Genomic DNA, 26291 nt, shown 5'->3' on the forward strand with positions numbered 1-26291 from the left:
TGCATGTACTGCGGCGGTGACACCCTTACGATGCGACGACAACAACTCCAGCGGCGATGCTCTTCTCCCACGATGCGTGAAGCTTCCGCTCGATGCGACAACTACAGCGACGGCCGTAGCCCTGGCGGTGGCGCGCTTCTCGGGGATGCGAGGTGCTCTTGGTCGATGCGGTGCAATGCGACAGTTCCAGCGGCGACACCCTCCTTCGGAGTTGCGACGGCAGGCACAGTGACGGCGACACGCTCCGACTTCATTGCAAGATTGTTCTCCTGATCCGGTGCAGTGCGACAACTGCAGTGACGACACCCGCCTTCTTCGGCGTTGCAACGGCAGCAGCAGCGATGGCGACACGCTTCCTCTTCGATGCGGCACGCTTCTCTCCGACGGGTGCAGTGGGACAGTTCAAGCGGAGACATCCTTCGGAGTTGCGACGGCAGGCACAGCGACGGCGACACGCTTCTTCTCGTTGTGTCGCGCTTCCAGCTCCTTGCGACTCACAATTCCTCAAAAGGCCCAAAACAGCAGCAGGCACTTCCAAAAGAACTCTGGGGAGCTGGGGGGTGAAGTCTGTTTTCCCTGAGACTTCAGCAGGAGGCAAGCTCTTTTCCAAGCCCTTGGAGATCCTTCACAAGTTGAAAGCAAAGTACTCAAAGTTCCTTTCTCCTTCCTTTTGCAGTAAGGCAACCACTGCAGGCCAATCCCCCAAGCAGCACTTCAGCTTGGGACTAGTCTCTCCTCAGTCTCTTCAGGTTCCTCTCCTCAATAAAGGTTTCTTCTTGTAGTCCAAAGTGATCTAATTTCATGGGACCAGGGTCCCAATATTTATTCCCCAAAATCCTTTGTTCCCTGAGGGGAGAGGGGCCTTTGCTCAGTCCAAACCAGTTCTGAAGCACTCTGTTTACCAGACTTCTCCTTTCCTTTCACAGTGCAGGGCAGAAACATCAGACACCGCACAGGAGGTGGAGCCAGCATTGTGGCAGACAAGTAGAGTCCTGGAACACTTTGTTTATAGGACTTCTTCTGTTCTTTCAGTGTGCAGGGCAGAGACATCAGCCGCTCCCCAGGGAGTGGAGCCAGCATTGTGGAAGGCAGGCACAGCCCTATTCAAGGTTCAGGTGCAATTCCTCCCTCCCATCTAGATGCAGATCTCTCTATATTTACCATTGGGTGACTCAGTCTGTCTCCTGGAATTCCCCAGCCCTGTTACTCACAAAACCAGACATAGGAATACACAAACTAGCAGAGGCAGGTTTGAATGGTTAGACAAGCAAATACCTACTTTCTAAAAGTGGTATTTGCAAACACAGAATTTTAAAATAAACTTCACTAAAAGATGTATTTTATTATTCTGAATTCAGGCATACTAAACTTGAATTTCTACCATGTTCTCTGAGACAGTTAGGATTATAAAATGTAATAACTCTACAGCCCATTCTGGCCTATGGAGAACAGGTAGCCTTGCAATAGTGAAAAACTAAAATGGCTGTAATTCACTATTAGGACATGCCACACACATCAGGGCTTGTCCTACCTTATACTTACAATGCACCCTGCCCTAGAGCCTACCATAGGGGTGACTGATATGAAGAAAAGGGAAGGTTTAAGGACTGGGAAGTGGGTGCACTTGCCCAGTCAGCATGACAGTACCAGACTGCACGCAGGCTTAGACACATTTTACAAGGCTGCTTCTGTGGGTGGCACAACCAGTGCTGCAGGCCCACCAGCAGCATTTGGATTACACGCCCTGGGCACACTCAGTGCACTAGACTAGGGTCTGGCAAGTAAACCAAATAGCCAAACATGGAACCACTGATTAGTACATCAATTTACAGTAGGTAGCACTTGCACTGTGGCAATGAATAGCAGTGGCACAATGCCCAAAGCATACAACACCAGCAAAAATACATGAGGCAACAGCAAAAAAGGAAGGGAGACCCACGCCAATGGTGCCAGGTCTAACAGTTGGTGAATAGATATAATAGTTTAGGAACGACCACCATTTTTATCAGGGATATCCTATCCGCTAGGGACAATGGCACTGTGATCTTTCGTTCTATTTGCGTTTCTAGTTTATCAATCACCGTGCCATAGTTGCTCCATATTACTAGATCAGAGTCTCGGTGAATCCAAATGCCTAGGTATTTATGGGTTACTCCTGCCACACCAGTGGGAAATCCATCTGTGGCGACTTCGTGTTTGATGTCAATGGTATCACCGCAGACTTGGACCAATTTATCTGCAGACCAGACTGACGTCCGAATTTTATGTATTCCCTAATTATCAGTGATAGGTTTACTTTGGGGTCTCTAATATATAATACCATAACATCTGTATATAACGATATGCCAATAGGGAGTAAATGAAAGTTTAACACTGTATGTGCATATTTCGGGCGTATTTTACAAGTCAGGGGTTCCAAGGTAACCGCAAATAGCAGAGGAGACAGCGGACAGCCCTGTCCTGTTTCTCTCTGTATCTGTATGGCGCTCGATATGTGTCTATTGACTTTTATGCGGGCAGTGGGGCTTGTATAAAGGAGTTTGATCCAATTTACTAACATGGGTGGAAGACCAATTCTTTGAAGAATGGTAAATAGATAGATCCATTCAAATGAGTCAAAGGCCTTGGCCGCATCTAAAAGTACCGCCACAGCCTCCAACTCCGGGTTCAATTGATGTAGCAGGGCGAATATTGTACGCAGATTATGTGCTGTGGAGTGGGATGGTATAAATCCTGATTGGTCCGGTAGTACAATAGTCGTCATAAGCGGCTGCAGTCTAGTCTCAATTATCTTAGCTAATATCTTTGCGTCCGTGTTTATTAAAGAGAGTGGTCTATAGGACTCGGCTATCTCCGGGTTCTTGTCTGGTTTTAATAAAGCGACTATTAGCGCTTCACGCAAAGTCGGGGTAAGGATTTTGGCATGATGTGCTTCATCATACATTTCTAATAAATACGGGCTAATTAAGTCTGAGTATGCTTTGTAAAATTCCCCTGTATAGCCATCTGGCCCTGGAGTTTTGCCATTGGGTAGTGTCTCTATAGCATCTTGTACTTCTTTTACGGTTATTGGCTGTGTAAGGAATTCACGCTGGCTGTCCAATAGCCACACTAGTGCAACATCTTCTACATATTCTAGAATCTCTTGTGCTCATGCAGTATCTCGCGAAGTATATAATGCGCCATTATTGTTCATAAATGTTTGTAGTATACCTGCTGTGTTGTAGTGTTCCAAATTAGTGTCATCCACCATTTGCAGAACAGTATATTGTTTGTGTTCCATGCATATTTTTTGTGTAAGTACACTGCCTGGCCTACCTCCCTCACCCATCCTACCCGCTGTGTGGGGTCTTGTTAAATACTTTACCTCTTCTTCTGCTAAATTATTGTAGGTGCTTATTTAATCTCTGATAGCACTTAGTATGTCTGCACTGTACGTATCATCATATTCTGTTTCTAAGCTTTTAATGCATTTTTCATATTGTGCTAACTGGGTGCGGATATCCTTAAGGATTCCAACCGTTGTGCTCATGCATATACCTCGTATTGTTGCCTTAAAGGCCTCCCACAGGGTGCTCGCGCTTTCTACCGACGTCTTATTGGTGGCAAAGTAGTCTTCTATTGCTGCGTGAATTGTCTCGTTATATAGTGGGTTTAGTAGTGCCGGTGCGTTAAAGCGCCAAATGAATGGTGGCGGGGTATATTTCGGAATTTTCAGGGACAATAATACAGGCTTATGGTCCAAGAGTGTTTTTGGGAGATGTTGGACATCAAGGGTCCATGTGCACGCTCGTTCCGTAATAAGCCAATAGTCAACTCTGGACCAGCTATTATGTGCACTTGAGGAGTGAGTGCTATCGTGGGCGTGCGGATTACGCATTCGCCCTATATCTTGCAGCCGAAATTCCTGCATGCCGTGTTGAAGGGCTGCAGCAGCTCGCTGGTGATGTTCGGTAGTGTTTTGTGATCTGCCACATGTATTGTACAGCGTTACATTCATGTCCCCACCCCATATGAGCCCCATGTCTGGTAGTTCCCTTATAGTTGTATGTATCTTCATAAAGAAGTCAGGATCATCCATGTTTGGGCCGTATGTGTTAATGAGGCCCATACTAGTACACCGTAATATGCCTGTGAGTATGACGTATCGTCCGTTTGTGTCTGTTAGTAAATGTTCGGAGACAAACTGTGTACCTTTGCATATCCGGATCATCACTCCACGTGCATACGTGGAGTAAGAGGAGGAAACCACTAATTCTGCCCACCTCTTACCGAACCCGTCTGCTTTGCTTTTAAGTAAGTGTGTCTCTTGCAGTAGGGCTATGTCAATGTTATGCCTATCTAGCTAAGCAAGAACCTGTCTAATCTTTCTGGGATTATTAAGACCTCTTACATTCCAGATGGCTAGTTTTAAGGGTGAAGCAGAAGTGCAAGGGTGCATTGTTATGCTGTTGATCATGATGCAGAATGAAGAGATGTATCTTGTGCATTGTAATTCCAGGTATTGCCATCTGGTGATTGAAGAGATGTATAGTGCATGCTCGTGAGATGGTAATGGACAACAACATTTGTCTAGAGACTCGATAAAGCAATTGAGGAATATCCAGAGTCCCCCCATTACCCCCTCCCAACCCACCCACTTCGTCAACCCAATTATGATGAAGACAAACCCGACTAGAAAACAAACCCCTCTCCCACCCACCCCACCTAATGAAAGAAGAAAAAGATAAACTTTTGTCATGGTACACACAGAGGGGCAAGAGCTGCCAGCCTGATACCCTGATGACAACTGTCATCTAGGAGGTCGCTGTACTATCATATAGCGAAAGTCCTGACACCAAAAAACGCCAATTAGAGGGTGGCCAACTTATTACCCACTCTGGTTTGGAAGACTAGGTGCGTCTAAATGGATAATTATGTATTCCAATAGATCATAACATTTGTTGCGCTATAAGTGTGTAAGTATGATATCACAATCATCGCTTATCTACGACCCTATGAAATCTAGTCTTACAGTTTGTCGTTTACATTGCTTCTGAGAGGGCTGTTCAGCGCAAGTGTGGCAGTTATTCAATATCTGAAGTCCCAGTTTGGTCTTCCGATTCACCCCTGAGGGACCATCGACGCACGGCTGGAGTACCTTTCTGTTTCAGGTATTTGAGGACGTCTTTTGGTTCATCGTAAAGTACGGTTTTCCCACCGTCAGTTATTTTCAATCGGGCTGGGTAGATCATTGCATACAGGATACTCTGTTCTCTAAGTTTCTTTTTTACGGCTACAAACTTTTTCCTTGTCTCCTGGACCTGTGGGGTAAAGTCCAGATAGATGAATATGTCCATACCTTGGTGGTTTAATTTACCCAATTCACGTGCCTTGCGGAGAGTGGCATCTCTGTCCCTGTAATTCAGAATTTTTGCAATGATCTGTCGTGGTCTGGACCCAAGTGGTGGTGCTGGGCCTAGAGATCTGTGAGGTCTCTCAACACTAAAGACCTCTGAGAAGGTGTCCCTGCCCATGAGTGCTATAAGTACTTGTTGGACATACCGCTCCATGGGGCCTGTGCTGGTCGTTTCCGCTATTCCCATCAGGCAAATGTTGCTTCGGCGAGAGCGTGCTTCAAGATCTTCGATTTTCACCTTCAGCCCTGCCATGTTTTTGTCTAACTTGTCTTGTTTAGTTTCCATTTGCCGTTGAGCATCTTCCGTGTCTGATATGCGGCTCTCCGCCATGTCAATCCGTTCAGCATGCCGGTCCAGGCTTTCGGACATGCGGTCTACACGGTAAGTGAGATTGTCTACTTTGCCGTCTATGTTAGATAGGGCCACTTGTATTGAGGAGAACATGGTCCGCACATCTCTAGCAGCAGTCCCATTTGCAGCTAGTGGCGCTTGTTGCGCATCGCCATGACCCTCTGGATCATTCTCGGTCTGTTTCTTTTGCTGGTCGAAGGATAACTTGGGTTGATTCCTGTCCGGCTTACCCATGTTGCAGAGGTATATAACAGCTTAGTCGCTGTATTAGCTATGTTCCAAACTAACACTAGGGCACCACAGCGCAAACAGGTATTCAGGCGATTGAGTTGCCAACAGTGTTACCAGACAGTTAGTCAATGGGCAAGAGCACTTCCATGCAGCTTTGCAGGCGTCTTCAGTCAATGCAGTACCCAGCCGCATCGTTCATACAGGATAGTGATGAGTGGCCAGCACCGTCTTGGGAGGGGGATAATTCACCCAGTTGCTGTGAGCGTCTGACCGGGATATTCGCAACGGTCCCAGGATGGGAAGGTGCTCTCCATTGTGGATATGTACGGAGGGATGAGATCCGCCACCTCCTGCTATTGCGCAGTTTCCGTGGGTCAGTTGGGTCATGCACTGTATGCTGAGTCTTGCGGGTGAATTTCTTTACAGCTCGTGGCGCATGACGGTATGGCGGTGTGCGATCCGCAGTTCAATGCAGTCTCGGGATTGCACGTCCGATGTGTGAGAATTTTGAGAGATAAGGTATACTTTTCCACGTGCACAGCCCAGTTGGTAGTGTTTCCAGGCAGGCCTGAAGCGTCTTGCAGTAGGCCCCGTCGCCGCGCACTATCGAGCTATACAGTCCCGGGCTGGGCTGTAATCGGCGTCAGAGGCAGTTTTTATTGCGCACTGCTTGTGGGATCGTTGGGTTGTGTTCTGCCAGAGAACTGACCTACCATCATATGGCGAGGGAATGAAGGGGCGCCTCCCAGGAGCATCTCCGGTCGGGGGTTCCGGGCCTCAGGAGTGCAATCACTGCATACGCAGCATGGCCTCTCTTTCCAGCCGCCGGTCCGAAGTCACAACGGGTGCACCATCATTTACCTTTTCTTGACACATAATTTACTGCTTAATTTGGCCCTCCCCTGCCGCATTATTCCTGCCTATCTGGGTTTCAGAAAATACCATAAGCTTGATATGATAGTTCTCTGGTATTACCCACGTCCTGAGATTCCCCCGTGAACACAGAAAATGAAAAGGGCAGGGTGAGGCATGTACCGAAGTAATCTTGGAATTCTGGACAAGAACATTTAAACAGCATTGGTGTAGCCTGTATGTCAAACTAAACAGTAATTCAATCTCCACGTGCTCTGCTTTGAGGGGGATATTCACAAGGACTTATCTCCGATTTATCCCCACCTTAACGCATCAAAAGTGGAGATAGATTTAACACCCCATTAACAATCTGGTGCAAACTTCAGACATTGCCTGTATTCCCGTGATAACTGCCCCAAAATGTTTCTCCACGGTGGACACCACCAACTAACCCTAATCAGATTGTGAGTAGGCGTACCCGTACAAAAACACACAAAAAAAACACAACACCACTTTCACAACGAACTGCCAGATCTGCATGTGAAACAAAAACAGGCGATAAGCCAAGCTAGCAGCTGGGAATTAACACCTGCCTATTGCTGGTGTAAAGCAGGACGACAACCTGAGGTATAAAAGGGATCCCAGCAAGAGCCACACCTGAAGACCCACAGATGCCATGGAGACAATGACCATGCACCGCGGATACCCATGAGGGTCACAACACCCACTGCAACCACCCCAGGCCCACCACCACCCCCAGGACCCATCCCGCCCCCCCCCAGAACACCACAGAGGCAGCGTACACAAAGACAGCGGACCCACCTGAAACGCACCTGCCGCCCACAGTCATGCAACTCACAACACTACCAATGGGCACGCAGCACAACTACATCCAACATGACACACAACATGCAAACCGACCAGACACGACAACATGACTCCATTGGGAATTCGGCCATGTCATGCCCAGAACCCAGCCACGGCATGGCACCACAGACACACAATAGCAGGAGGTGAGGAGAGGCATGGAGCAGGCATGTGCGAGAGCAGCAAGTGACTAAGGAATGTGAACCTACCCAATGCCAGGTGTGGGGTGGAGGTGCCAGACAGACCACAGAGTGCAAACCATGGAAATGGCCATGTGGAGAGCAACTGCTGGTGCATGGAGTGTAGTGGCCAGTGGACGATACCATGTCCCCACAGGCTGTGGGGCTGATCGCGGGAAATGTCACACTTTACATCCGCCCCTGCATGCACATGCGTAGTGGGTTGGACCTGCGTATGCCAGGCCTGTGTAGGGGTGTGAACAAAAAGCCTGTCGCACTGGTCTTGGCTCTCATTCGGAATGGACCACGCATCAGCCAGGGCGGCACCTCTCAGCCCGCCACGAGTCCTTCGCCAAGCGTTGTTCGGCCTGCGTCCCTGAGCGCCTGCTGCAGCACGGGCCACTGGTCCCCAGACCCGCCATGCCTTCCCCACACACCAACGAGGCTCCGCTCACCTGCCTACACCGGATTGTGTGAAAGAGGGCTCACCACGTGCCGGTGCAAGCTCCAAGCACCAGTCCTGCGACCTCTGCTTCGACCCAGTAGGTCCCACATGTGGAACTGTGTCTTGAGTCCTGAATGGCAGTGACCCCAAGTCCGTGGCAGCAGCAACAGCATCAGACCCCCTTCGATAAGTGAGGCATAATTCCATATGGCAGGCCTCCGACACGAGGTGCCACTAACCCTGTTCAACGCCAGCCGGCCACACGAGGGGCCACTAACCCTGTTCAATGCCAGCAGGCCACATGAGGTGCCACTAACCCTGTTCTATGCTAGTCGACCACACGAGGTGCCACTAACCCTGTTCAATGCCAGCCGGCCGCACGAGATGCCCCTAACCCTGTTCAACGCCAGCCGTCCTCATGTGGACTAGGGCTCAGGCCTACCCTGTGGACCACAAGGTCCCACATCCAGCACCTGGTCACGAATCATGAATGGCAGAGTCCACACCAGTGAATGCACGTAGAGGAGTAAGAGGAAGATGTGGCTCAGTCCGGACGAAAGCCAGATCAGAGTCACGGAGGTGATCGAACACTATCACCGACTGACCTAGTGCCATCAACCCTGTTCACCGCAAGTCCACGTCCTGTGTTGCCACTGAACCTGAACTACGCAGGCCAGTGGGGCCATCCAGCCAAAGCCGGCGACACTCAGTGAATGGCCCGTGCTGACCGCTGCCTCAGGCCTACCCTGCGGTCCAGTAGGTCAGACATGTAGAACGGTGTCTTGGGTAAGATGTGGAGGAGTCCACACCATTGAACACGCCTCATCGAAGGCGGCATCCCCCAACAGCACTGGTGCCACTAACTCTGTGCACAATGATTAATGGGCACTATCTGGTTGAACCTTGGTGGCGTCTGAGTCCATGGCCTGGTGCTTTCCTGCATCTTCATCTGGCTGGACCGGACTTGGTGTCCGACATGTGTCTGTTCCATTCATCTCCACCATAGTAGCTGTTTCAGCGTGGTCATGCCCTGGGGGTACACCTTCCACTGTCCACCCAGAAACTCAGCGATACGCTCCTTTTACATCTACGGAAACCTGCTCTGCACTGGTGACCCTGCTCCAGTGCCCCGCAAGTCAGCATCCTGTGGCAGTAGCCCGTGCAGGCCACTGTGCATCCGGGCCACTTACTCTGTGCAGCACAAGTCATGGGGCCTTTATGGTTGAATGGTTGTGTCCTTTGCGATGTACACTGTTGTCGATTTCTGACTGCACCAGACAGCCCTTGCAGGCTGGTGTGCACACATCTCACACACATCCCACACATATCCAACACAGGTGTCACTCAAAATGTGTGCCTGCCAATAAATGTGGCCATGCGCATGTGCCCGTAGCCATACAAACCATCTGAGCAAGTGTGTCCATGTGGTCATTGTGTCAGCATGATGGGCACGTGCCCTGCAACATCACAGTGTGCTGTCTTCAGTGGACGTTACCAGGTCACCTCAGCATTGGCAGTGACCCTGGACATGTAGCTTCGCACGCACCCCCCTGCATGCATAATCGGCGTGTGCTGGTCCGGCGTATGTCAGGTCAGTGCAGGGGTGTGCTGAATCGACAGGGGTAGCAGGGTGTGGCTCGGACCTGGCCTTGGGCAGGAAGTGTGGTAAGTGTGTCTCTGTGTTGGGGTGTAGTCGCTACCAAGGCCACAGTAGTCGATGTTGCAATGCAGCATGCACCAGGAGGGCGGGTCCACACATACGGGGACATGTAGGAGCGCAAAACCGTGCGGGGTCTTGGCACATGCATACGAAGTGTTATGTGCATCAGCTCTGCGGATGCATGAGTAAATTGCCTGGTCTCATTTGCACGGCGATCACAGCCAGCCATGGGCTGTACATCTGTGTCCTCCCTGTCTGGTCCATTGGCCTACACTCATGTGGCTGCACACCTTCAAAGGCCAGCATCACGGTGTTCCCAGGGTCATAAACATCCCACCACACCCACAACAGGCCCTGAGCTTCTCCTGTATGCATGCAAATGGTGAAGCTACTGTAGGGATGAAAGGTCCTTTGTGTGCACTATCAGGCGGTCAAACATCTGCAGCTCCGAGCAGGAACTGGCATGTGGCCAGCACCCCCTGACAGATACAATAGCATTTGCTTGCGACTCCCACACTACGCACTGCCCAAAGTGAGACCAACGTGTACACATCCCACACGCAATAGTCCTTGGTCATAGTTGGCGTGCATGAAATGGCCTTCACACGTACTCCCACCCCACCGAGGCCTGCACCTGTTGCACACAGACACTGCTCATTGCACCGAGCTGTGCCATTTCATCCACAGGACTGGTGCCGGGCAAGCCAGTGCGGCTTCTAGCAGAGCCACTGATGCAATGGCAGACCATCCCAGACACATGCTCGGATCCAGTCACGTGAACCTGTACCATGCATATCTGCTGCATGTACTGGGGGCACTGCAGTTGGCCATTTTGTGGATCAGTTACCGGCTGAGCTTCCGCTTTGCAGACGTCACCTGCATTCAGCCTGTGTTGCATTGTCGCTCGTGCATATTAGAGTAGTCCATGGATGTCTGCCGCGCCAACCTAACGGTAGCTCACTTGGATTACGACGTGTGTGCGCCCCCTGTTGGCACACGACCAGGAGTGTCACTGTGATGCATGTTTATGGCATGCATGGATGTTTGGCATAGAGGCTGGACACTGGACCTGGGAGATTGCACGAGTCCTCGTGTGCAGTGAGCACATTGAGCCACTACCCGATTGGGCTTTGGTGCATATTGGGGCCAGTGGTTGGAGTCAGCACATCTGTCCGGGTCAGCTGATGGATTACGTCGACGACATGTCAGGTTTGGTGGACGACGATCGTTCATTGGAGATGTTGGCCTAAGCAACTGCACTCATGTTCATGGACGAGTGACAAGGTACCTGCAGCAACAACTGGATGTGACCAATTTCACAAGTCCTGATGCCTGGTTGCATGTTGGGTATCTGGTCCCATGTCCCAAGTCGACAGTGGACATGGCTGCATTGGCCTGGTCTCATGATCCATGCGCTGACAACCGAGGCGGGTTGGCACTGACTTGTGTTGGTGATTGACTCCCCCGAGGTGGCAATGGGCGCTTTCCTACATTCCTCATTCAGACATGCTGCTGCATTGGTCTGCATATCGTGGAACTTCTCTTGGCCGTACTGACACGCACTTGTTGATAAAGGGTCTGCTCTTTCACTTGTCTCCGACTCTGTTGTGTCTTGATTTGTATGCCAATATGTGTGCCACAAACTCTCTGGCTCCCTGCCATACGTGCATTGCTACCCCATCTGGACTGTGGGTTTGTACTTTTGAATTGTCATGCCCCTGTTTCATGCTTAGCCAGATGCGTATGGCCGTTTACCTGGACCAGGCGGGTACACTTGTTTCCTGTGTTCGGTTGTGCAAATGTTGATGCTTGTGCCAGATTGTGTTTGAAGTTGGGGTGCTCTGCTTCCTATGTGTGTGCTGCATTGTGTGTGAAATGTCCCTTCAGCTCTGATTTGGCTCACCCTTCTCCCTTTCAGACAGTGTGGTTTTCACTTCTGTGCTTGTTCAGTGGTGTGATGTTGCAGGGTTGTGTGACTTGTGCTCTTGGTTGGTGTTGTTACTCTTGGGCATGGTTTGACTGCAGTTGTGCTGTGCTTAATTGTGTATGTGTGCCATTGTGCCCATCTCCCCCGTCCCCCCGGTCCCTGCTGGTTCCTCTCCCTGTTGCTGTTGTGTCTGTTTTGGGCAGTTTCTGGTCCCCGAGTCCTGCCACCGTCTCCGGACTGATGTGGTGGACACCATTTCCACCATGTCAACCAGCTCCTGGAGTGGCGCTGGCCTCCCACCTCCGGTGTGCACTGCTGCCTTCTTGTTGTCGGCGTGTTTCTGATTGTTTGTGCATTTCGCATCATTCCAGATGTTCTGGTTTTTTTCCATTATCCTCCACCGCTCTCAGGCTGCATTCACCTTGTCCAAGATGGCCTGCCATGTACAATGTTTTGTTGCCAATGGGGCTTGTAGGGTTGTATGCTGGCTCGGGTTGCCTCCATTGTGCTTGGCTGTTGTTTTCTGTTTGGATTGTCTTTTTTTCAGGCTTTTGTGGTGCTTATTCCCGCCTGCCATGTGTGTCACGGGCCTGGCGGTGCTTATCCCTGCTTTCCTCATCACACGTTTTTTTGTGTTGTGGGTTGTGTTTTTATCTCCGTCGAGGTGGTTGTATCGCGGACATTGGCCGTAGTTTAGGCAGACTTTCGCATTCTACCGCCTTGTTGTGAATTCCACATTAACACTGGGTTATTTTACCCAGATAGGCTGCGATGTGTAAAGGTGCGGTAGCATTTTTTGGTGATGTTTAGCACACGTTCTTGTGAATATACCCCTTAGTGATCTAAACATCCGCCCAGAATCAATCTTCCCGAGTAGAGCGCTGATGTCAGTGTCCTTGTTAAGGGTAATTCAGAATGGTTTGGTAAAGAAAAGTTTATAACTTAAATCTGCCCATGCAGCTGATCGAGGAACCTTCTGACCAATGGCTTGAGTCACGTGACTAGTTACACGGACACACAAACCCATAAAACTAACGTACTGGTGCTGCCCTACCATAGCTCAGTTCACGGTTGTTGCCCTAACATAGCCCTGGTAATCGAGAACTCCTAATAACAGGATGTCAACACAGGAACCTGCAGAGAGCTTGGAAACTATATCAATCATGTAAACAATAATTAATATCTGAATTTACCCATCCAGCTACATACCACACACAGCAACAACAAGCACAGACACATTTGTCGGAAGGGAGGACGGTGGCAGAGTCTCCCCGACCCACTTTTTTTCATCGTGCTGTGAGTGCTACAGCACTCTGCGCTCCATACTACCTGACACCTGTGGGCTGTGCTTCTGCATATTTTAAATTGTGATTGCTACTTTTAAAATATTGTGTTTTAACTTCTGTCAGTACTCTGTTGGTGCACCGGGGTCTCATTGGGGCTTCCTGCATCTAGAGGGCCTGTGCTCGTTTCTTCCCCTGCCCCGCCCCGTTCCGACGCGGCAACCAGTGCCGTTTGAGCGGAGGGCGGGACAGGAAGAGGCAGTCACCCCACCCAGCCTCTCGCGCGGTTAGCGCTCTAGCTTTAGCAGCAGGCAGGGCATTTAAGCCCTCTCGTCGCCCAAGCGCGCAGCGGTTGCGCGCAGCGGTTGCGCGCAGGTGTGCGCCTTAGACGCGCCTGAGACGCGCCTGAGACGAGCCAGAGAGGAGCCCGTCTGTGCCCGTCCGTGACCGAACGGGGCCAGGGGCCATGACCCCTACTTCTGCTGCTTCCACCTGTAGTGTAGTGGACAGAATAAGGTACTCCTCTAATGAACTACGCAATCTGTGGATTCCTCCCCACAAAGGCTGTGCACAGGACTCTGGGCCATGTCCCGGAGGCCCGTTTTCATGTAAATGCTGCCATTACCAGTCATACCCCTGTAAACTCCCTTCTGACATATTGTTTCTTGAGGACCTTAGACCCAGGTCCCCTATGGGAAATAGTATACTTTGCAATATAAGATCTCTCTCGAAGCACCATTTAGAGGTTTGGGATTTGATTCACTCTGCCCTCCCTGACTACTGTTTCTGTACGGAGACCTGGCTCAAACCCCATTTGGTTCCTGCAATCACATTGGGGATCCCTTTGGGATACAAGATACTTAGGCTGGACCGCCCTGTTAAGACCGGCGGTGGGGTCGCCATTATTTACAGGGACACCTTTACCGTCACCATTCTAGACCAATGCAGTACCAGGGACATTGAAATTCTGGTCTTTAAAATTGGTTCTAACTTGGAGGCCAGCTGGAAGGGGGCATTGGTGTATCGTCCCCCGGGCCCTTGCGCAGATGCTTCTACTGTCCTTATGGAGACACTGGCCCCACATATTAGTATAGGGACTAATTTTATACTCCTCGGAGATTTTAATATTCACAGCGAATTGGTCGATAACATAGAAGCCCATACCTTGCTGGCTGACCTAGCAACTCTGGGCTTCAAACAGTGCAACCAGGGCCCGACTCATCGTGCTGGTCACACTCTTGACCTAATCTTGTCTAACTCGCACACTCTGACCTGTTACCCTCCCATACAGGTGGAGTGGACCGACCATTTTGTGATTAGCTTTTCCCTCCCTACCCTTACAGAGGAACACCCCCAACCTGCTCCCCTCCCTTTATGGCGCAGGCAGTGGCACAAAGTGTCCACAGAAACTTTTAAAGATGCTTTTATCCCCCCGGACTTCTCTCCCTCGGATACCCCCGACATGGCCCTCTCTAAATACAATGTTGCCTTGAACACTGCTGTTAATTTCATTGCCCCTCTAAGACTCTGTAACCAGCGGTCTAACCGCAGGCAGGAACTATGGTACTCTGACTCACTGCGTGCTGAAAAGAAAGCATGTAGGAAGTTGGAGAAGACCTGGAGAAGCTCTCAGAATGTAGCAGACAAATCTCGCTATCACTCGGCCTTGAGACTTTACCATAGAAATATCAGAGCTGCCCGCAAAAATCATATTGTCTCTCAATTATCTGAGGCAGGTAATGTCCCTAAAATACTGTACCAGGTTCTCTGTACCTTTACCAAGCCCGTCGCGTGTGACAGCCCAGAGACGGTGTCCCAAAAATTGTGTGATGATACTGCTGGGTTTTTTGCCAATAAGATCGACGCTATTTACCAAAATATTGCTCAATCCACCACTACGGTCGATATTAAGGATTCCTTTCCCAGCCTTCAGCTCGGAACAGTTGGACTTGGCCCTTCTGTACTGTCCTCTATCCCTGAGATCAGTCTGGATGAAGTCAACTCGCTGATCGGGACGATTAAATCGGGCAGCCCGGTGGACCTTGTCCCCGCCCGAGTAATGCATCTTATTGGGAATGCTCTTAGTCCCACTATTCAGACGGTGATTAATCGCTCTCTTTCTGAAGGATTGGTCCCTCTGGAGTGGAAAAAGGCCCTGGTCAAGCCCATAAGGAAAAACACCTCCATCCCTTGGTCGGATATGACCAACTTGAGGCCTATCTCCCTTTTGCCGTTTGTCAGCAAATTGATGGAGAAACACGTCAATCACCACCTCTCCAGCCTCATTGAGCAGACCGGCTGTCTGGACCACTCTCAGTCAGGGTTCAGACCTGGGTATAGTACCGAGACGGCTCTTCTTTCTGTCACGGATACTATACGCATGTCTCTGGACAGGGGTCTATCTGTGGTGTTGGTGCTGTTGGACTTGTCCGCAGCATTCAACACCATATCTCATACCATTCTCCTAACTAGTTTAAAGGAGATCGGCATAGAGAAATCTGCCCTGGCGTGGTTCACCAGCTTTCTTGCAGAGCGTACCCAGCAGGTTAATATGGGCTCCTTCAGTTCCATCTCCACCAAAATTACCAGAGGAGTCCCGCAGGGCTCCTGTCTCAGCCCTACGTTGTTTAACGTTTATGTCTCCTCCCTGGCCGACATCATGAGGTCTTTTGGGTTTTTACCCATTTCTTACGCTGATGATACGCAGCTGCTGTTTACCTTTAAAACCTTTACCCCTGAGATAAGGCAAGCTTTCTCGAACGGCATGACTGCGGTCGCCAGCTGGATGGCCAGGAACTTTCTCCAGTGCAATGTGGGAAAGTCGGAAGTCATGCTGTTCGGGGAGGCAAAAATCCTGTGGACCCCTGACTGGTGGCCTACAAGTCTGGGAGAGGCCCCCTCCCCTAAACAGGTGGTGAAAAATCTGGGGGTCCGTCTGGACCATGACCTCACTCTCGCATACCATGCCAACATCACGGTGGGGTCCTGCTTTCATGTCATCAGCCTCCTTCGGAAAGTGTTTCCTCTTCTCCCTGACAGCACAAGGAAGACCTTGGTCCAGGCCCTCGTATTGAGCCGCCTGGACTACTGCAATGGCCTACTTTTAGCGGCCAATGAAGGAGTGCTTAACAAACTTCAAGTTGTACAGAATACCGCGGCACGCCTGGTGACAAATGCCCCCCCCCAGAACACCATCTCGGCCCCTTCTTAAATTGCTCCACTGGCTCCCTATCCGGAAACGGGTGGAATTTAAGACCTGCTGTGTGGTGCACAAGAGTCTCCATAACCTAGGGCCGCACTATCTGGCCGAAAAATTTGTCCATCATCGCCCCTCCCGTAACTTAAGGTCCAGTAATCAGCTGTTACTACAGATTCCCCGACATAACAAGACCAGACAGGGAGGTCACGCTCTTTCTGTTATGGGTCCGCGTCTGTGGAACAACCTCCCCCTCTCCCTCAGACAGTGCTCTAGCCATCAAGCCTTCAGGAAAAGTCTTAAGACAACTTTATTTCAGTATTAGCGCCTGCCTGGACCTGTATCCTTCTACAGCACTGCGTGGATTCCGGCGCGTTACAAATCCATAAATAAATAAATACATTTATAAAATCAAAAAGGACTTTTTTTAAATCAGTAGAGAAATGTGTTCCATTCATAATTATCCTATTTTAAACTTGCATATCATCTCACTAATAATGTCATGTAAAACACTAGAAAGGGGTATCGGACCAAGGAATCTGCACTTTATCCTATGTAATTTGGTTAGTGGATTAATTGTGGGTGCTATTTAGCCTGAAGTCAAATACCCCTAGACTTCCTGACAAATTCACAACAACAAAATGCTACAGCACCCCACACAATGTAATTTGCACAATGACATTAAATACAGTGTTATAAAGAAATACTGCAGTAGGACTTAAGATTCTTTTCTTGCTTTTATTTGTGTTCTTCCAGTTTAAAAAGCGGAGAAGAAACGTAGCCAACGCTGTAGCCAACGCTGTAGTTCAATAGTGGATCACCCAGGTGGGTGCAAGTCGGTACTTGTTGGACTGATGAATCTCTAGACCCGATACATGTCCCGGGTTTTTGGGTATCGCCCGAGACATGGCTCGGGTTTCGGGATAACTTCCCTCATCAGTAGAGAAATAGTTAGGGGTGGAGGAGAAGGCCGCCAAACAACCATCAATGGCCTCGATGCCCGAACCGGCACGCAGGGCAACATCCAGGAGCCCGTCGGCTCAAAGCTCAAGGGAGCCAATTAATTGAAACCACCGCAATGGAGCGCACACCGCTAGCCCCTCCTCCGGATCGCCCCTCGGGATTCTGGTACTTGTAGTTCAATAGTGGATCACCCAGGTGGGTGCAAGTCGGTACTTGTTGGACTGATGAATCTCTAGACCCGATACATGTCCCGGGTTTTTGGGTATCGCCCGAGACATGGCTCGGGTTTCGGGATAACTTCCCTCATCAGTAGAGAAATAGTTAGGGGTGGAGGAGAAGGCCGCCAAACAACCGTCAATGGCCTCGATGCCCGAACCGGCACGCAGTGCAGCATCAGGAGCCCGTCGGCTCAAAGCTCAAGGGAGCCAATTAATTGAAACCACCGCAATGGAGCGCACACCGCTAGCCCCTCCTCCGGATCGCCCCTCGGGATTCTGGTACTTGTAGTTCAATAGTGGATCACCCAGGTGGGTGCAAGTCGGTACTTGTTGGACTGATGAATCTCTAGACCCGATACATGTCCCGGGTTTGTATAATGTATGTATTTGTATATTTGTTTGTTGTAGCCCTGAAGAAGTCCTACGGACGAAACGCGTTGGCTACGTTTCTTCTCCGCTTTTTAAACTGGAAGAACACAAATAAAAGCAAGAAAAGAATCTTAAGTCCTACTGCAGTATTTCTTTATAACACTGTATTTAATGTCATTGTGCAAATTACATTGTGTGGGGTGCTGTAGCATTTTCTTGTTGTCACTAATAATGTCACCTGACTCTTTAATAACCTATCTATCACAAGAAGTGGTGAGAAATGCCCCTAACAGTTTCCTAAGCGCTCATGTCTAACCCAATAACCAACAATATGCAATAAACAATAAATAACCATTGGCTTATTCACTAACTTTAGGTTACAGTGAAGTGTGCTAGCTGCCGTAAAGCGCTTAAACGATTTGGCAGGAGCTGCAAAAAAGGTATAAATCCAATTACAATAGAATACTTCATATACCTAGGGGAAGCCACACAGATTAGAAAATGTCCAGCGCAGTGCATTTGTTTTCCTAAAAACGTAAAATGGTCATAAAGCAATAACAGTGATTAATTTCGGGTAATAACTTTTTTAAACCTTTGGTTGCTCACACATCAAATTAGAGCTCAAAAATACATATATTGAGGAGTTATAAAGATAATATAAAACTCACTGATTTTCGTGCAGCTTTCTAATAGAAAACACCCCGAAAAGTGCCATGCTCAGAGCTCTGTCAACATTTGCTGCCCTGGCGTCGAAACCACATTCCCAGCGACTGCATTAACAGTGATATATGAATGTTCCTCAATTCGAAACTGCTACTCACCCTTGGTGAGCAGTTACGTTTTTTTTTTGCTTTGTGTTTTTATTTGCAACTAATAAATTATTCCTTTTACTGTGACTAAAGCTGACAGCCAAGTAGCCAGGACTAAAAAACGAAGGCTATTACCTGTCTGTAAGTACAATTTATACTCTCCCAAGCAGCCTACCCCTGCAACAACAGAAATATAAAAAAAATTTTGTCTTTTGTAAACATAAACCTAGTATTTTCTCAGCAAAATGCAAGAATTGTTAAACACATTGGAGAAAATTGTCTCTTTTACAGGAGAAAGTGAACTTTGTTCAGCACACAATTTCAACCAATATGATGATGATTGGTATTTATTTATAAGTGTGAACACCACGGGTGCCCCCAAACTGAGCTAAGGTAGTCAGATCACATCGGCAGAAATGCCAAGTTTTCAGGCTCTGGTGGAATTCAGATAATCAAATTCTAAGCGAAGATGGGCGGTAAGAGAGATCCGTAGCATTATATACAGCAAAATAAACGCAGTCTGATGGATACCTAGAACCAAAGATTCATAACCTTTAGACAGGGCTCGAGTCGGGGTACCACGCGGGTGGACGGCGTCCCCCCACTTATTTTACCGGGAGCTCGATAACTGGAGCAAATGGAGCTACACATTCACTCTTTGGCCTCTCTGGGGCAAGATCGGAGCTCATTCAGAACGCTGCTCACGCGCTGGCTTCTCTGATGCAATCGCATCTAAGGGGTGAGCAAGGGGAGGCAATGAGACTGATGGTGCAAGCCACCTTTCGTGACATGACTTCCTGACGTGACGTCAGCGTCCCCCCACTTCTTTTTTTAGGACTTGTGCCCTGCCTTTAGAATAATCCCAGGCACCAGACTAGATCCGGATTTTCAACAAAAATAGCTCCTGCGAGCTGGTAGATGGCACATTTGGACTCTAGGATGCTTCCCCACCAACCCCCAAATAGAAATGATGTCACAGAGCTGCATATAGACGCCACCGGAGCATGCTGACACCAGATCCTGTCTTTCGGTGCTCTTCTTTTGGGATCCAGAGCTCTGCTCCAAAGTTCCTTGTTTGTTCCTTGACATCCTGGAAGCACTCCCCCCAGGCTATATGATAGCTAGAATAGATAGAGTCACAGGGAGAGGAGGAGGGATAGCGGTTATTTCTAAACCCCCCCTTGAATGCTCACTTGAAACCATTGCGGTATGTGAAAATGAGGCGGGCCTTTTTTCGATTAAAGTTAACCCTAATTTCACCGTAAAAGGGTTCTTGGTATATAGACCCCCGGGGTCCCCTACGTGTTTTTTACCCAGTCTGGTTGAGGGTATTGCCCCTCTAGCTTTAAGACATGACAAGCTACTAGTACTAGGTGATCTTAATCTTCATTTGGAGGATCCCATGGAAATAAAGGCCTCGGAGCTATGCCTGGATCATAAGGCGTTTTAATTGAGCCTTAAATCTAATGCCCCTACTCACCAACATGGGCATTTACTCGATCCTGTGTTTGCCAGCTGGGAGAGCATAGAAGTAACTACTCCCATCCCTATCCCTTGGTCTAATCACTTTTTGGTCCCTTTTGTAGTAAGAGTACCTGAAATGGAAATGCAGGAATAAGTTACCTGCAAACACGAACACCGGAAATGGAAACAGTTTGTGCGAGAGGACTTTAACAAGGCACTGACTCTGGGAGGGCACCCAGGAGGCGCAGATAGCGAAACCGCCTGCCTTAATTTAGAAAGGCAGATAGCTAATGCTCTTGATAAGGTGGCCCCGCTACTCCCTAGTAAATCGATAGGGAGGGCGCATAAATCGGCACCCTGGTTTACCTCCGCTTTACATGATGCAAGAGCTGAATGTAAGCGCTTGGAAAGGCAGTGGAGAAAGGAACTCCTATGTCAAGATAGATCAAAGTATAAGGTGGCACAGAAAAAATACTATGGTCTGATTAGACGGGCTAAAGCCACTTATTACCAGGCAAGAATTGGGACAGCAGAGAACTCGACTAAAGAGCTCTTTCAAGTCTATAAGGATATTTCCTCCATTTCAACTAGAGCCACCCCAACAGAAGGCTCGGTGGAGTCTTGTAACCGGGTTGCGAGCTATTTTTCGGGAAAAGTGGAGAAAATGTACTCCTCTTTTTCAGGGACGGTAAGGAGAGGTCTGGAATTCGAGGAGATAGTGGATGTAGCTGTAACGGGTCAGACACTGAACAATTTTACCATCCCTCCCGCGGAGATGCTCAGTAAAATATGTCTGAGCATTAAGTCTGGCTCTCCGAGAGACCCTGCCTCACCTAAATTGTTGAGCGAGAGTATGGAGATACTTGATCCATACATTAGACATGTTTTGGAAGTCTCGCTTACATCATATACGTTCCAAGCGAGCTGGAAAAGAGCTGTTGTTTTGCCACTCCAGAAAAAGCCTAACATCAGCCAGGACATACTGGAGGATCTCAGGCCTATCTCGCTTTTGCCATATCTAGCTAAGGTAGCTGAGAAAGTGGTAAACCAACAGCTCATGACTTATATCGAAGACTCTAACCTCCTTCATCCGTCTCAATCGGGCTTTCAGGCCGGTTACTCCACAGAGACCGCACTACTGCTTGCCACGGAGTCCATCAGGAAGGAGGTTGATGCAGGACACACTATGGCCCTGATTATGCTAGATCTGAGTGACGCCTTCGACACTGTAGCTCATTACACCTTGCTACAGTGCCTGAATAAGGGCGGTGTCTCGGGCCTGGCTCTGAAATGCCTGAAGTCCTTCCTGACTGAACGCAGCTTTCAGGTTAGACAGGGAGCACACTACTCCAAGGATTTTAAACTAGAGCAGGGTGTGCCTCAGGGCTCTGCTTTGAGCCCTACCCTGTTCAACCTGTACGTAACACCGCTGGCGGAAATAGCGCAGGGTTTTGGTGTGGAGGTAGTCTATTACGCTGACGACACCCAGCTGGTGATCTCCCTGTCGCGGGCACCTGACGTGGCTGCCTCTAACTTCAGGGCATGCATGCAAGAGCTTGCCTCCTGGATGACTAAGAACTGCCTGAAGTTGAATGGCGACAAGACGGAGGTGCTTATGGTAGGGGGTGATCCGGCGGGTTGGACGTCGGCCTGGTGGCCTTGTATTCTGGGCCCGACACCTATACCATGTACCCAGGCAAAAAGCCTAGGGGTGTGGCTCGACCCCACTCTTTCCTATGAAGTGCACACCAGGCGCGTAGTAGGGAAATGTTTTGGAGTCCTCAAAAGCCTCCGCAAAACAATGGATCTCCTGCCGATAGTGGCACGAAAGACCCTGGTACATGCCCTTATTACATCTCGTATGGATTATGGCAACATACTCTATTTGGGTGCCACTGCTAAATGTTTTAGTAGACTGCAGGTCATGCAGAATGCTGCTGCACGACTTGTTCTCATGCAGCCAAGGAGGGCTGCCTCTAAAAGAGCCCTCGATATCCTGCACTGGCTCCCAATAAGGAAAAGAGTAATGTTTAAAGCACTCTGCACCTGCCACCGCATCACCAAGGGATCTGGTCCCACCTACTTGAGGGATCTCGTTACTAGCTATGTACCAGGGAGATCCCTGAGATCAAGTGGGACCGGAGTGTTAACAGTACCGAGGCTAAAGAAAGTCAGAATGGGGGGCAGATCCTTCCGGGTTCTGGCAGCCCAGAATTGGAATAAACTCCCGCTAAAACTCCGGATGGAGACCTCTGAAGCTAAGTTCAGAAAGGCACTTAAAACCCACTTATTCGCTAGCTAATCCCGCAGCCGCCGTGCAATGCAGGCTGGGTTGCCTCCTCCTCTCTCACTACAGCGCGGGGACACGCCGAGATGTCGTAACCAGGCGTTTTGCAAAATTCACTATTGGTATTGTACTGGTGCAAAATATCAATGAATAGACACTGCCAGATAAATTGCCCCTCCCACCCATGGCCATGGGTGGTAAACTGTGCCCTGATTGCAGGAAGCAGATGTCAGTCAGGGATCTCAAAATATTTGTCTGTGGTGCCTAGGTTCCAGGCACAATTTGAGTGCGACAATGCGCCCAAAAAGGATTTTGGAGAGGTAAGCAAAATTCTATGTCATGGAACATAGGAAGAGGTCGGGCTCGAGACAGCAATCCTGCTTCAAGTCCCAAGGTAATTCCCTTCCTCAAACTGTCAGGTCGTTCCCAGGCCAAGTCCCAATCTAGATGCAAGTATTCTGGTAGGTCTAACTAAAAGTTGCACCATCAGAGTAAGAAGAGGGATTGTTCACCTCTCCGCCACTCCAGAGGCGAGAAGTCATTCGGCATTGCAAAGGACTAACTCCATGGACGTCTTCCCACTCCGAGCCCAATCCAAGGCTGGTCCCTGGGTGCCTCGAGTTCCTGAGTTGTCGTTGGTGCTGGAGTGGATAAAGGCCATCAAAGAGGCCATCAGCAGTTCTTCAAGTCAATAGTCCCCTCTGGAGTACCTTCAGGTCCCAGGGCAGCTGGAGGAGTTGACAAGTCGAACTTCTGACAGGTCCTTCCCAGATGCCAACTGACCATGCTGGGCCTCCTCAGAGTTCCTTGATGGTGCCAGCCCTCATATCCACTCTAATCCATTAGGCTATGCCAGTCCAGACCACACAGCACCAACCCCAGCAGTGCCCAATCCAGATCAAGTCCTGGCACCAATCTCTGACCCGGAGCCATCATCAGACCATGCAAGACTAATGTTAAATTTTTAAATCACTATAGTGCTGTCTGGGTGTTCCACACCATATGCCTTGACACCAGTATCGTAGGAGAATAGAGGTCCTGTTTGGATCAGATTGTGATGCAGTTCAATGGCTTCAGAACTTATCATATGATGGTGACAATAAAGAGGCAAACAACTTGCTCCTCCCCCTCCCCCCAACTATAAAAATGCTGGATTTTAGTTGGATACTTTGTCTAAGAATAAATTATAATCTTCACCAAGGTCCACTCACTGATGAAAATGTCTCTTTTGTGAGGGTTGTCTGCAGGGCACCTGAACTACTTAATTTACAGCTACTTATGGCCGAATCAAAAGCAGCTTGTTTAGGGAAATCGTACAGCCTTGGCCTGCTACCTCAAAACCTTGCTGCCTTTCAATGGGAGCCTGACCGACCCGTTAGCTTGAAATCTTTTTTATTGAGTTTCAACAGTAGGATGCAGTGTGATATGTGGCCGGAGTCGTAGGCCAATAGCTATCATTTTGCTTCGCAGAGCATCAAGCTAACAAACACAAAGACAACATGTAGGAAAAATAGAAACTTCTCCCCACCCCCGTCTCCTCCCCTGACATCCGAGTAATAAGATGAGAAATAGACCCAGCCCTCCACACCATCTGGGTTATTGTCTAAGTTGCATTTTGACCTTGGTCAGGAAGGTGGAGCAGCCGCAGGTATCTAGGACAGGAGAGCTCGCGGAATTCGGTGCACAACAGGGAAACAAAGGGGTGCCACACATCAGCGAAGCAGGCTCCATCCCCCTGGAGAGACGTGGTGATACGCTCAATGCCCAGTCGTACCACAGGCGGTGCAGCAATCCTTGTATGTTTGGTATAGAATCTGTGCCCCAGTGTGATAGAATATTTTGCAATGCTGCCCCCAGGGCTAGACCTATTTGTTTGCCGTTGCGAGACTTAAGGGGATAAGTAAATCTGTCAGATACCCCCAGGACTACATGCACAGGAAAGTGGAGAAGTGTTGTGTCAAAGTGGCTGTCGATCTCGGCTAGCACCTGTGACCAATAAGTAGTAAGCATAGGGCAGTCCCACAGCAGGTGTAAGACCTCGGGTCGCATGACCTAATGTCGTATTTGCAGGTAATGGTAGCGCTCTATTCCGGCACGCGGAAGCCAGTCTTGAAAACCTCAAAGGAATGTGGGCCATCAACGTCAAAGAAATGCCCTACAGACCTGTGCCCCTCTGAATCCCAATGGCTGAACACAATTCGATTAAGGCCCAGAGAGAAATCCTGGTTTTCTGTAATGGGAGTGAAGGGTGAAGGGAAGGTCGTCAAACCATTTTGAGTGGCTGTCGCGTCCCAGGCTGTCAGTGTGGCACGGGCTACTGGAGAGCCATAGAGCCCAGGAGGTCTACTGACCGTGCAGAGAAAGGGAATCTTCCAGAGAGCCATCTTCGCAAGCGCTCGCTCCATGAAGAGCCAGTGCTTCTTAGATTCCGGCTGGGCCCACTCTAGGAGGGCCCTCAGTTGCGTTGCCTTGAAATATTGGTCAAGATCAGGGATCCCCAACCCCCCTTCTACATGGGGCTTGTAGCTAAACTCCCTGTTCGATCGTGGCCTCTTGTCAGCCCAAACAAATGAGACAAATTCAGACTGCAGTTGCTTTAAAACTCCCGGAGGGGGCTCCACCGGGAGCGTTTGGAAAAGGTATAGGATTTTGGGGGGATGCTCATTTTAAGGGCCGCTATCCTACCCAGCCATGAAAGGTTGAATGGCCGCCATCTTGGAGCCGGGAGCTCGGCGCCTGAGGACGCCGTTTCTTAATGATTGCGGTCGAGGAACGGTATAAAAACTTGTCCCCGTGGGCCTGCTGCCTACCACTACGGCCCGAGGGGTCCGCCTCTCATGAACTGCCCCGGGAAGCACCCAGGCTGGCAGTCAGGGATCGGGAGATGAGCGGGCTGCATCCTACCCGCTCGCCATCTTAGCCACGCCCCTCTAAATTTAGATATCTCTAGTAACATCAGAGTGTGTTCCAGGTGTTTGGGAATTCATTTATATAGAAAGTATTTCAGTGCTTCCATACCACAGTCTATTTTGATACAGGTGTAGAGACTTTCTACATCCATGGTTACCAAAATCAAGTCATCACAGCCCCAGTCGAAATCCTCTAGCTTACATAGCACACCCCTACTGTCTTTCAAGTAAGATGGGAGATTCTTGACAAAGGGTTGCAGGAAACCAACAACATATTCAGCAATATGCCCAGTTGGACTACCATTACCTGATATGATGGGCCTCTCCGGTGGAGTGTGGTCCCCTTTGTGGATCTTAGGTAGGACATAAATAGAAGTAAATCTAGAATGATGTGCCTGTAGGTAATTATGCTCCAAATCAGTTATCAGGCCTAACTCATGCCAATCCATAAGTCTGGCATTAATGTATCCCTTACTTCGAGCAATGGGATGTTTTTTTAATTTTTCATAGTAAGTATCTGTGGTGATCGCCATGCAATGACCAAGACCAAAAGGTGGATGTAATTTAAGAAGTCTTTAATGAACAGATACAACTCCTGTGACCCCAGCCACAGCCTCGCTACTCGAGCCGCCTCTCACAGTCCCCGGCGCTCGCCTTGGAATGCTGATCGCGGTGACATTCTAAGTGATGTCACCGCGAGCAGCTCCATTACATGCGAGGCGCCGGGGGAGTTTATATGTGGAAGATACCACACATCCCCCTTCCCAGCGGAAAGAAAAACATAAACATAACAAGCACTGAAGAACGCACCAGGTGGCACAGAAACACCCCACTGGGTGTGGGACAGTCAAATTTTCCTAGGCCTGGTGAAAGGGTTGACAA

The sequence above is a fragment of the Lissotriton helveticus genome, chromosome 9 (genome assembly GCF_964261635.1).
Source record: "Lissotriton helveticus chromosome 9, aLisHel1.1, whole genome shotgun sequence".
NCBI classification, from domain to species: domain Eukaryota; kingdom Metazoa; phylum Chordata; class Amphibia; order Caudata; family Salamandridae; genus Lissotriton; species Lissotriton helveticus.